This window comes from Zerene cesonia, chromosome 26 (genome assembly GCF_012273895.1).
Source record: "Zerene cesonia ecotype Mississippi chromosome 26, Zerene_cesonia_1.1, whole genome shotgun sequence".
In the NCBI taxonomy this organism is placed as follows: domain Eukaryota; kingdom Metazoa; phylum Arthropoda; class Insecta; order Lepidoptera; family Pieridae; genus Zerene; species Zerene cesonia.
In genome coordinates, this window is record NC_052127.1 from 416,723 (window position 1) to 428,733 (window position 12,011).

Sequence of the window (12,011 nt, forward strand, 5' to 3'; positions counted from 1 at the left end):
TTCATCTTAATTACTTCCGGTAAGAGGATTTCCCGATTACTACAAACGTTAAAAACGATTGATAAATGTATGTGGAGGATGGTAGTGGACGAATTCTCGTTTGTAGTAAGCCAGAAAATAATTTAGAGTGGTAAAGTCGAAAATTATCGATTTTGGAGTGATTTCATCTTAATTACTCAAAATCTCTCCAAAATCGATTATTTTCGATTTTACCTCTCTAATTTATTTTCTATCTAACTACAAACGAAAACTCGTCCACTACAAACCTCTAGGTATATTTATCTATCGTTTTTAACGTTTGTAGTAATCGGGAAATCCTCTTACCGGAAGTAATTAAGATGAAATCACTCCAAAATCGATTATTTTCGATTTTACCACTCTAAATTATATTCTGGCTTACTACAAACGAAAACTCGTCCACTACAAACCTCTACATACATTTATCAATCGTTTTTAACGTTTGTAGTAATCGGGAAATCCTCTTACCGGAAATAATTAAGAGGAAATCACTCCAAAATCGATTATTTTCGATTTTACCTCTCTAATTTATTTTCTATCTAACTACAAACGAAAACTCGTCCACTACAAACCTCTAGGTACATTTATCTATCGTTTTTAACGTTTGTAGTAATCGGGAAATCCTCTTACCGGAAGTAATTAAGATGAAATCCCTTCAAAATGGATTATTTTCGATTTTACCTCTCTAATTTATTTTCTATCTAACTACAAACGAAAACTCGTCCACTACAAACCTCTAGGTACATTTAGCTATCGTTTTTAACGTTTGTAGTAATCGGGAAATCCTCTTACCGGAAGTAAATGAGATGAAATCACTCCAAAATCGATTATTTTCGATTTTACCTCTCTAATTTATTTTCTATCTAACTACAAACGATAATTCGTCCACTACAAACCTCTACATACATTTATCAATCGTTTTTAACGTTTGTAGTAATCGGGAAATCCTCTTACCGGAAGTTATTGAGATGAAATCACTCCAAAATCGATTATTTTCGATTTTACCTCTCTAATTTATTTTCTATCTAACTACAAACGAAAACTCGTCCACTACAAACCTCTAGGTACATTTATCTATTGTTTTTAACGTTTGTAGTAATCGGGAAATCCTCTTACCGGAAGTGATTGAGATGAAATCACTCCAAAATCGATTATTTTCGATTTTACCTCTCTAATTTATTTTCTATCTAACTACAAACGAAAACTCATCCACTACAAACCTCTAGGTACATTTATCTATCGTTTTTAACGTTTGTAGTAATAGCATTCTCCTCCAAATTAGTTTTGTGCAGGGAAGAGCGGTTTGGAAAAATACTCTTAAATTATAATATTTTTTTTTTCAATTTCTGTTTTACTACAAACAAAAAAAACTTCACTACAATCCACTACAAACCTATTTCTATAAGAAACCACCGGAAAAAAATTTTTTTTGCAATTTCGGGGGATGACTTTTTTTTCAACCCTTATAATTTTTTTTTGGTGCTACTACTTACGAAATTATCTTCACTACTTACGACTACATATCTAAATCTATCGAATGGAGCAAAAAAATGTGAATTTTTTTTAAGTCGGGTGCCAAGTTCACATAGCCAATGGAATTTGATGTGGGTTTTTAAAAAGAACAGAGTGATTCAAGAGAAAGATTTATCTGTACATAAGATGCATTATATAGTAAAGTGCATGTCAACATTGGACCCGTGCAGAGTAGGATATAATATGCGTTCGAATATCTGATATTATGATACGGTCGTTCCGTCATGTCATAATTGATATTCACTTATATATAAAATTCTCGTGTCACAATGTTAGTCTCTATACTCCTCCGAAACGGCTTGACCGATTCCTCTGAAATTTGGTAAGCATATTGGGTAGGTCTGAGAATCAGCTAACATCTATTTTTTATCCCGATATTCCTACGGGATACGGACTTACGCGGGTGAAACCGCGGGGCGCAGCTAGTATTTATATAATTGATTCGTTTAAAGCCTACGTTTTCGCAACAAAATCTTACTCTATTTCAACTTTATGTATTTAGTATAATGATCCAATTATGTCGAACGGCTCAGGCGTGAAAACATCATAACGCAACATATAAGCACATGTTATTTTCACATTTGTAATGTTATTGTGGATGTAAGTAGATGTGTATTGTGAAGACCCTTAGTGCGCGACCTGATAGGTCGACCCGAGATTGTAAACTGTCAAATAACTGAATAACAACAAACCGTTTACTACTTGAAGTATTATCATGTGATAGATTATATGTATAGTTACTTAAACGTTTATAAGATACCTACTTAATATTTATATATTTTCAATTGAAACTTGCATTGCCTCTCGTGTACGTAAAAACCAATTCAATTTTAAAAATATCGATGTTCCATCCAGTTTTCGCATAAACAATGCACTCAGAACGATGATAGCAATTTTTTTTCTTCGTGTTCGTACTTCAGTTTTTATATAAAACGAACATAACTGTTCACGGAGTGTTTTTGTATCGCTGACAGCCAGCACGTAGACGCTGTACGTGATGCAGCGATGGTACCAAGAGTGAGTAATGTAATAAGAATGCACACAACTTTCGCCTTTCGCGGCATGCAATTTGGATTATAGTGGCATACTCAGTTTGACACGATTTCGCTCGTTGTACGTAACACATCAAAGAATGCAGTTGAGATGCGTTAACGTGATCCTTAATTAATTTGTATATAGAATAAGTAAATACAACAATTTTAAAGAAATCAATTATCAATTAGTTTCAATCGGGTAAATTCGGTATGCATAAATCTTGATGAGATAGTTAATAGGCATAACGAGTACCCAAGGGTTTGTAGAACAAAGCTTTTAAGATCCCCGAAAATGTAGGGATCGAAAAATATATATATATATTCTAAACTCCTTTCCTATACGACCGTCTCATCCATCGCAGTAAGATCGATGTAAGATGGATCCGACCGAATGTTATCTTACTTTCGTATTTTCTGCGCGCCGACGGAAATCTTTATTCCTTTCAAAGTTTAGGAATATCTCAGCGGCCAATGTTTGGATTCCTTGTGAACATCTATTTGTAACCTTCGCGTTATGTAAGAATTATAAGATGCATTATCTAAGATATATATTGTAATTAATGCCACAAAAGCCCCAATAATCTCTCATGTAAACTGTTTGCGATGAAACTGTCCTCAAAGTGTATTTTGATACGGTCGGCGTATATGCTCAAGATACGTAAGGATGACGCCAAAACTTACATAGATACGAAGCGCCGTTGTAGGCAAGGTTGCTGATGCAGTGTTTGCTTTGCTCTCGCTCGCCCTAACTCAGCAAATATTGGCGCTGGCAAATAGTATTATGTGCTTAGTCAGACTTGGCGTTCGGGCGATGTCGGGTATGATGTTGAATTTTATATTTTTCGCATCATGAGGTTTTAAGATTGATATATCATTATTTAAAATAAGGATCATATTAAATTAATGCTGTATATTTTCCGTGAAAAATCAACAAACATCTATATGTCAATGTACTCTTTTTGTTGGTATTTTCGATAGATATTTAAATAATTGGATTTGCAAAACTTTATAATTTATTTAAGTCTTTGTCTACGAGTAAAAATTCCATGCCATGCTAACATTAAGTGTTTGAAAGAGAAAAATAAGCTGTGCAAATACTGAATCGAATCGTAAATGGCAGTCTGTCGCATGACGTCTTTCTCAATCCCACATTCACGGGGTTAATGGTACCCACGATAACTAGAAAAATTCAAAGAAAGGAAGAAACCTTAATTTGTGACGTGAATTTATGTTCTACAATGTATAAAGCTTTTAAGACCATCGTTGACTCCCAATCCATCCACTACCCTTAATGTTCTCGAAGCACTACTTGTGGTATGCTTAGTGAAACTGGCGTGAGTGCTCGCAGATAGTCTAGACTAGATTTAGAACTAAACACTTGTCGCATCCCTGAGAGCACTCGTCTTAGATAATAATACAATGTTAGCAATTAGTTTGAAGGAGTTTTAAGAACCAGCCGAAGATAGCGTCGGTATCTAATCTCGGCGTTCAATTATTGAATTGGGTTAGGGGTATACCTAGGTTAATATAAATAATACATTATACTTTAGTGTAGGTTGTTGGGCTAGGTTGTGCGCCGAATACTTTAATAGACGTAATTGTAAACATTCCTACTAATATGTATTATAAATGCGAAAGTTTGTAAGGATGTATGTGTTTGTTAATCTTTCACGGAAAAAAACTACTGAACCGATTGCAATGAAATTTGGTACGTAGACAGCTGGACAACTGGAATAACATATAGGTAACTTTTTATCCTGATATTCCTACAGGATACGGACTTACGCCGTAGATACCGCGGGGCGCAGCTAGTATGTTACAAAGGTAATTGAATTCTTTAGACTGAGAGCAATTCTCTATTGAGAGATGGGAACGTGTTTGTCTCCAGTACGAGCGATCATTTAGCTAACCTGCTATTGAAATGTATCTTTTTATTTTATTATAGCTTATTAGCATTAGAGCGAGATTAACTTAATTTTTTTTGTCTTATAAAATGCGTATATATATTACATGAATAACTGGGTAGGATTATGATTTACAATGTAAAGTGTATGTGACCGTAACGCTTCAAATTTACCTTATCATTTGAAATGTAAAAAGAAATGTAGGCATTATCGCGAACACAATCGGTCGGACGCTCGTATAATTTGAAAGCACCTGTCGATACATTTTTACACCTGGACAAATGAATCCACACCTTGTTATGCGAGTACATACTGTGTATATATACGATTCCACGAATCATTGTAGCGACCATTGAGCGAATATTAAATATTAATAGTTGTGTACACAAAAAAATATTTTTAGCGTTAAATAGAACATGTTTCATTTACTATTTTCTATATATAAACGTACATCACACCCGTGTTCGTTATTTGAAAAAATCATAGGTGCGAAATTTTGAAATAATAGAAAAAAATTGATCACGGGTCGGGAATTTTTTTTCTATTCTTTCAAAATTTCTCATTTTTAAAGCATTTCAATGCTTTAAAAACTAAAAATTAAAATCATGGGTTCTAAATTAAAATGATTTGCAACTAGTTTCACAAACAAACTCTTCAGATTAATATTATTATAGCTAAGTATATATAACTTAGAGGATTTACATGGCACTGCATCCTGAGCCTTAGGTACTTTATCATAATTAGGCAATTGAAAAAAAATATCAACTCATCGTCTGCTACGGAGAGTCTATGATATTCTTGTGATTTTTCTATCAAACACATGTTCGTGTCCGTAGTTTACAAAGCTAGCCGCATGTAATACGCATGCGGTTTAAAAAATATGAGAAATATATAACGGTATTTTAAAAATATAAACATTGACCATTCACACGCGGCAGAAATTACATTAGTGTGTGTCTACGTTGTAGGTGTGTACGTCGGTACATATGTAATGTTGTATGTATGCGTGCGTATCTACACATTATACACACACGTGCGCATAAATTTCGCGCACGGTCTGCGGTTGCGGTTAATATTGCGAGTAGAGCGATTCATCAAACGCAGACACTGACGGATTAACGGCCGTAGATCCGCTCCGTGGCCATTGCACCGGCGTTGTACGGCGTTGTACGCGCCGCTGTCTGTGCACGCGATTCTCGCACGTAAACGCGACACGGTAGGGGCGGCTCTTGAATGGCGTGGTGGGGCTTAAACGAGGATGTCGTTGATTAAAAATTAAAAATGTATTTATTGGAATCGTTTGGCTTTCATAAAACTGTGCTGTAGTACGTATAGATTGAAATGTTGATGCTTGCGATATGTAAGGGAAAAATCGATTGTCATCAAGGCTGTGAACGAGTGTGTGTGTTGCCATCACAGAATACATACCATTATAATAATAAGTGTCCCGTGCACACTATACAAAAACCAACCGAAGCTAGCCTCGTTGGTGTGAAGTACGTACCAATGAGTTCAATGTGTATAACGGTCAAGTTGAATAATAAATGGATTATATGTGATAAATTATTGATTCAATTTCAATAAAAAAACATAAACGCCGTTTCAATGGCCCCAATAAGTTCGCATAATTCCATTTATACCTCCATTCATAAATATAAATGTGTAGGGTATCGTTTCTATGTATGAATTGATATAAAATATGCATTTTTATATATAACTGAACATGTATGTATGTTTTTATATATACATACATACACTGGGAAATGCTTGATCGTATATTGATGACGTTGAAGTTTTTATGCATTTTATCATTATTTAAAGACATATATCATAATATGCGATTATGCTGCATGTGTTGAAGTGCTTGAAATAGAAGTGATTAAATCTATTTATAGAGCACGGACGAAAATGTAATTTCGAAAGGTTCTTAATATTGTGTTTTATATATCGTTCAATTGTTCGTGGAAAATATTTTATAATAAGAATATGTATGTAGGTAAAATTGCGAGCGAGCATTATAATAAATATTCCCCAGAAATATCACGCTAAAAATAAACAGAATTTAACCGTGACAATTATTTATTTATTTATTTATTTACCAATGCTTTACTGCTCTGGAAATCATACAATAAAACTTAATCTAAGAATATAGTTAAACAATTAGCGGTGTTATGTAGCGATTTCTTCTAGACAACCAGACGTAGGTTACAGAAATTCAAGGAAAAGATAAATGATAAATATTGAGTATGCTTAGGGTAGTCGAGTTGTCTTTTTTTGATAATGTATATTTATTATTGTATGTACAATGTAAAAAAATATTTTTAACCAACTTAAAAAAGATTATGTATCAATTTGACTGTAGGTATGTTTTTTTGTATTCGTTACCTCAATACTTTTTACCCGGTGAAACGATTTTTATTTTTCTATTTTTATTCGAAAGCTGGTGTCACTTATGTCCATTCAAATTTGGTCTAGTTTGACAAGCGGTTTAGGTTTTATAATTCGCAAGGAACGCGAAACGTTCATTCAGTCATATTAAATGTGAATCGTGACATAATTAATTAATTTTGCATACCCACACTCAGTAGGTAGGAACATGAATACTGAATGGATGAAATGTAGGTTAGTTTAAATATAGGTGACCTGGGGTCTGGCGGACGCGGCAGTCGGCTAATTTTTAATTAATTGACGTAAGGATATGCATGGTAACTACGAGTTATTACATGCATATACATACGCAAATATTTGTAAGTGTGACGGGTGGATGTATGGATGTTTCACGTAAAAACTAATGAATGGATTTTAATGAAATTTTACAATCATAACTTATACATCGGAGTAAAAAAAAGCTATAATAATACTTCGACGTGTGACATCTGCCAACCTGCACTTGACCAGCTTGGTGGATTATGGCCTGAACCCTCATAGGAGGCCTTTGTCCCAACAGTGGGAACGTAATATAAGGGCTGATGATGATGATGATGATGAATAATACTTCACCAGTTAGATGACGTAACTTAAACATATTAAACATATTAAATAATTTTTGATAAACTTAGCTATGCACCAGTCACCGTTGTCTCTTTATTCGCTTCCTACTAGCTGTGCACCGCGGATTCACCTACGTTGTACATGTTATTACATGGCCTTTATCCTTCCTCAATAATTGAAGTATTCAACACAAAAATAATTATTCAATTCGACCGGTGCTTTTTGAGATAAGCACGTCCAATCAAACAAACTTTTCAACTTCATATTACTATTGTATAATTATATTACTTACGTTATTCAACAAGATTGATACATATAAGTAGAAATCGATTGTTAGCGCGTTATTTTTCACGCGAATTATATATTTCCGATAAACGCTGAGTTGTTAGATGACTAACTCATAGATTACAGGCAGCTAATTACTTAAAGGGAATGGTGCGTTGGATATGAAACAAAATCAAAGATGTATGACGTAAGAAGTTTAACAACTTTTTAAGGAAAATTACGTACTTTTAAATCATATAGGTACCTAGCTAAATCAGTTTATGGTAATATATCGCATAATGCATACCTATTTTGAACACTCGCTATCGCAAGATAGTATCTATCGTCAGCTGAGATATCCTCAGAACACATTCTAACCAATATCGATTTTTATGAAGTGCTTTCACATACGAACACGAATCTTTTCGAGTCTATACAATTTGAAACGGTTTTCAAACCGTCCAGGAAGTCAACTAAGTGCAATGTTATGTCTATCGCTGGCACCTAGGTAGGTACGCGGTAACGCAAAATGTTCGATTCCCCGTCGAGGCGTGTTTACAAAACATCTGCGTATAGCGCTCGCCGCTCCGTTGCCGCTATTGCATTCAGTTTGTGTGTGTGACGTCATAGTTTAAATAACTTCATGCCGAGTACCACTTGGCCTATAAGTCGCCATAATCTATGTAATTCATGCGTTTAATAAATTAAACGTGTTCCGTCAATGATTCAAAGTATTTGAGGTTATTGAAGTCTCGTAGCTCGAGTCATTTGTGAGATTTAAATTCATCGAAATGAACAAAGTAGATGAATACCCCACAGGCTGCTGGGATCTTAGTGAACATTCTCTATTGTTATGTTGCAGGCTGCTTAGTTCCAGCTGTAACAGCGCTGTATTCAATTTAATCAACCGAAATCCAAATAAAGCCCGCTTCGTAATTAGCTCATTATCGTGTAAATATAATTTCGATAAAACTGTGCACGCACGTAATAATCCGATTAATAATAATTCGGATCTCCGTATATTATAATTCGCCGATCCCATTTGAATTTTGCGATTGTAATTTAATTTTCCGTTTTGCGAGTGGAAATTTCGCGCGAGCGCTGCGAGCTTTTAATGGATTAATATTTCAAAATTCGATGTGCCCAGTGTAAACGGTGATTTTCTTTTTTTACCTCGAGCGGGTTGAATAAATATTTGCCAGCTCGGAACGCGCTGATATTTCAGAATGTTATCTTTTTTTCGCTGTTGTTGTTGTTGTTGTTCGTGTTGTGTATTTGAACGTAAGATTTGTTTTGGCATCTAGGTACAATGTACCTTCGATATATATAAGGATATGTTATACGTATGTATTTTATGAAAAAGAACAAATACACCGTTTTTATTTCGACTCATCTATGTAGATAGTATATACTCACTTCTCCAATGACATCTAATTATTATAGGACATGAGTGATTATGAAATAAGAACTACTACTATTACTGCTGTAAGAACGTGCTCAAAATTTTTATGCAAATGTATAATTTTTTGTTTTTTTTTTTTAAATTTCTATTTCATTAAAAAAACCTTACTGTCAACGTCTGATAGCTGTTTTATCCCTTGATCTCTGGTACATATTACATAGCACATAAAAACCAAATGATCACAGAATGATGAACAGAAAACAATTTATACATTCTAATGAGAACTGACCTAACCCATGTAACACGTAATAGGTACAGCAGTTAATGGCCGCCATTAAAACAATCAAATGCCCGCTACATTTAATTGTAGCGAATATAATGTATGCACAGTTTAAAATGGGTAAAAAGCATCCGCGTAGAGACGGCGATAAATGCATTTGTCTCTATACAAAGCAATTAAATGCTTTTAAAGAGACAAGGCCGAGCGTTCGACGCGCCGATGGTTCCGTAATATTGTGGTAGCTATAAATTCGGTGTAGCTATAGCGAGGGTTGTAGTGCTTCCGGAGACGGGAACAGGGGTGATTATTAGCTGTGATTTAAGTAGCAGTGGCTTGTACTCAATGGTAGCGTTTTTCGATTTAACTCTTTTTTAACTAGCCTCGATCACGATGGATGCGCAGATAATGATTATTGGATTCTTTACAGCTGACTTTAAGTCCGTTGTAAATTCGCTAATTTCACTTTAAATGTCGTATTACTTTTTAAAAGTCCTAACTTTATTTGCTCCCATGCTAGAAATTCACGGTCAAATCTATTTACTACCATATAAATATTTATAGAATATGTAGATTGTAGACCAATAGAATTTTCTCAAGTTTTATTGAATATGCGCGTGTGACACGTAAAACCAGGTGAAATAACATCCGACATTATCTACCATCGTCCAAAAGGTATTCTAAGGGTTTTTCAAATATAATAAACGAAGACACGAATACAATAAGAATTCATATCGTAGGTATTTATGTGATTGACAAGCAGATGCTGCATTCGTCCCGCTGTGTGATAATGCCGCCAAAAATAATCGCATTATGTCACTCAGTGGGAAGGTGTATCAGATATTTATCATTATGTATAGTGTGTGTGTTTTTTTTTCAGTATATGTGGAGTAATATAGCATCCTAATGTACTGGTTTTCGGTAGATTTTTGTTGAATTAAATATTATTATGCGACTTATGGTCTATTTTATCAATTAGCAGATGCCATTTCTTCTCTACTGTATTTGACACAGCCTCTTATGCATGAATGTCTCATAGAAAATTAGTATTAGAATGGAGTTTACAAATCACGTAAGTTTAATATACATTAAGATTATCGTTAAAATCTCCAAATGTTGATGATAAAATATTTATGTAAACAGTTTACGTCCAGTACCACGTTCTATATTAATAACGTATTGGGTGAATCAATAATGCTCGTCAAAACGACTATAACAACTGCGGATTATGTGGGTACCTCTAAAAGCGGATAGAAACGAAAAGTTTTACGTACATTTTACATTGTAACGAATAATGCAGTCGGTGCTAAATCTTTCAGCATCGCTTTATAGGTGTATACATCGTGTTATATCGCATCGTCGACTTTTATGTTTCGCGTTAGTGCTTTTAGATGTTTTATAAGCGCCTAATTCTAAATACTCATCATCGAGAGACGCGGCTGGCGCCTCGCTTCCGACTCGAACGGTCGAATGAGACAGTTTGGTGGGAAGATTTGTTTGTTATTCTGAAATAGCTTGACTCGTGTTGAATTAATGGGCTAAGTGTCAAATACATGGGTGTATTGATTATAATTCTGAATGATGTTATCAGCACTAATGTTAATAGTTAGTCACGAAAATAACATGTTAAGTATAAAAGTAAAGACTGGTTTTTTAATCGGTACCAACCAAACGATCGGAACGGCTTAGCATTTAGACGAATAAAGCATGTGCTAATTATATTCACAACTTGTATTTACATATGACAATCAAATTTATTTACAAAAAAAAAAGTACCCAAATGCAACGCAAAAATGAATAATCGCCTGACGCACGACAAAGTCGCGGTTTTTAGCGTTTGCCAGATTTATCAATCGTTGAATTTACGTTATAATTTATAAAGTAAACCAATTATGTAATTGCACAACATCGGTGGGTACACAGGGTATTTCCGAGTGCTAAGTGTCGTCGTGACGCGCCGTTTCGCGAGGCCTCAGTTCCGTCTGCCAATGGAGGCGCGAGACGCTTGGCGACGCCTCGGCGGAGGTGTGTCGCATCACGACCCCGAACGGTAAATGGGGGGACGTGTTGACTTATCTTAATATACTTGTGTAAATGATATGTCGCAACGTTTGTCCGTGATGGTCTCCTGAACTACTCAACCGATTTGATTCAAATCTGCACACTGTGTGCAGGTTGATCCAACTTCGAAGATAGGATAGTTTTTATTGTTTCAATACGATTTACGATTAATGGAATTAAGGGAATTAACAATTAGCCTGCAGCTAGTAAGTAAACAGGGTTGAGAAAATATTACAAGCTTACTACATAGGCCAAAAAAAATATGCTCATGCAGTTACATGGCTGTGAAATTGAAACTATTGTAGTTGTAACCTATCCTGTTTTGTTTGCAGAGGGAAATAACTGTGAAAATCACATTTTGCGTATTCATGCGTGGCACATCGACAAACAGATAGCTCTTACAAACACAGTTCTTAGTATCGTTACTAATTTCGATGTTTTAGCTTGTAATGTTAGATAAGATAGTTGTGTACATGTACCCGTTATATTTTCTTCAATATCTCCATCAGTGATAATTTTATTGATAT

At 34.8% G+C, this 12,011-nt stretch overlaps 1 protein-coding gene and 1 long non-coding RNA gene across 2 annotated transcripts in view; one reads left to right on the forward strand and one right to left on the reverse strand.

The window, feature by feature from the left end:
• LOC119837143 (translation initiation factor IF-2-like) overlaps positions 1–12,011 on the forward strand; it is a 63,366-nt gene that overhangs the window by 7,670 nt on the left and 43,685 nt on the right. The window lies entirely within an intron of this gene.
• On the reverse strand, positions 213–1,314 carry LOC119837068. The gene is made up of 2 exons (XR_005288133.1): positions 429–1,314; positions 213–266 (listed from the first exon to the last, which is right to left on the reverse strand). It is a non-coding gene; the product is annotated as an uncharacterized LOC119837068 (long non-coding RNA).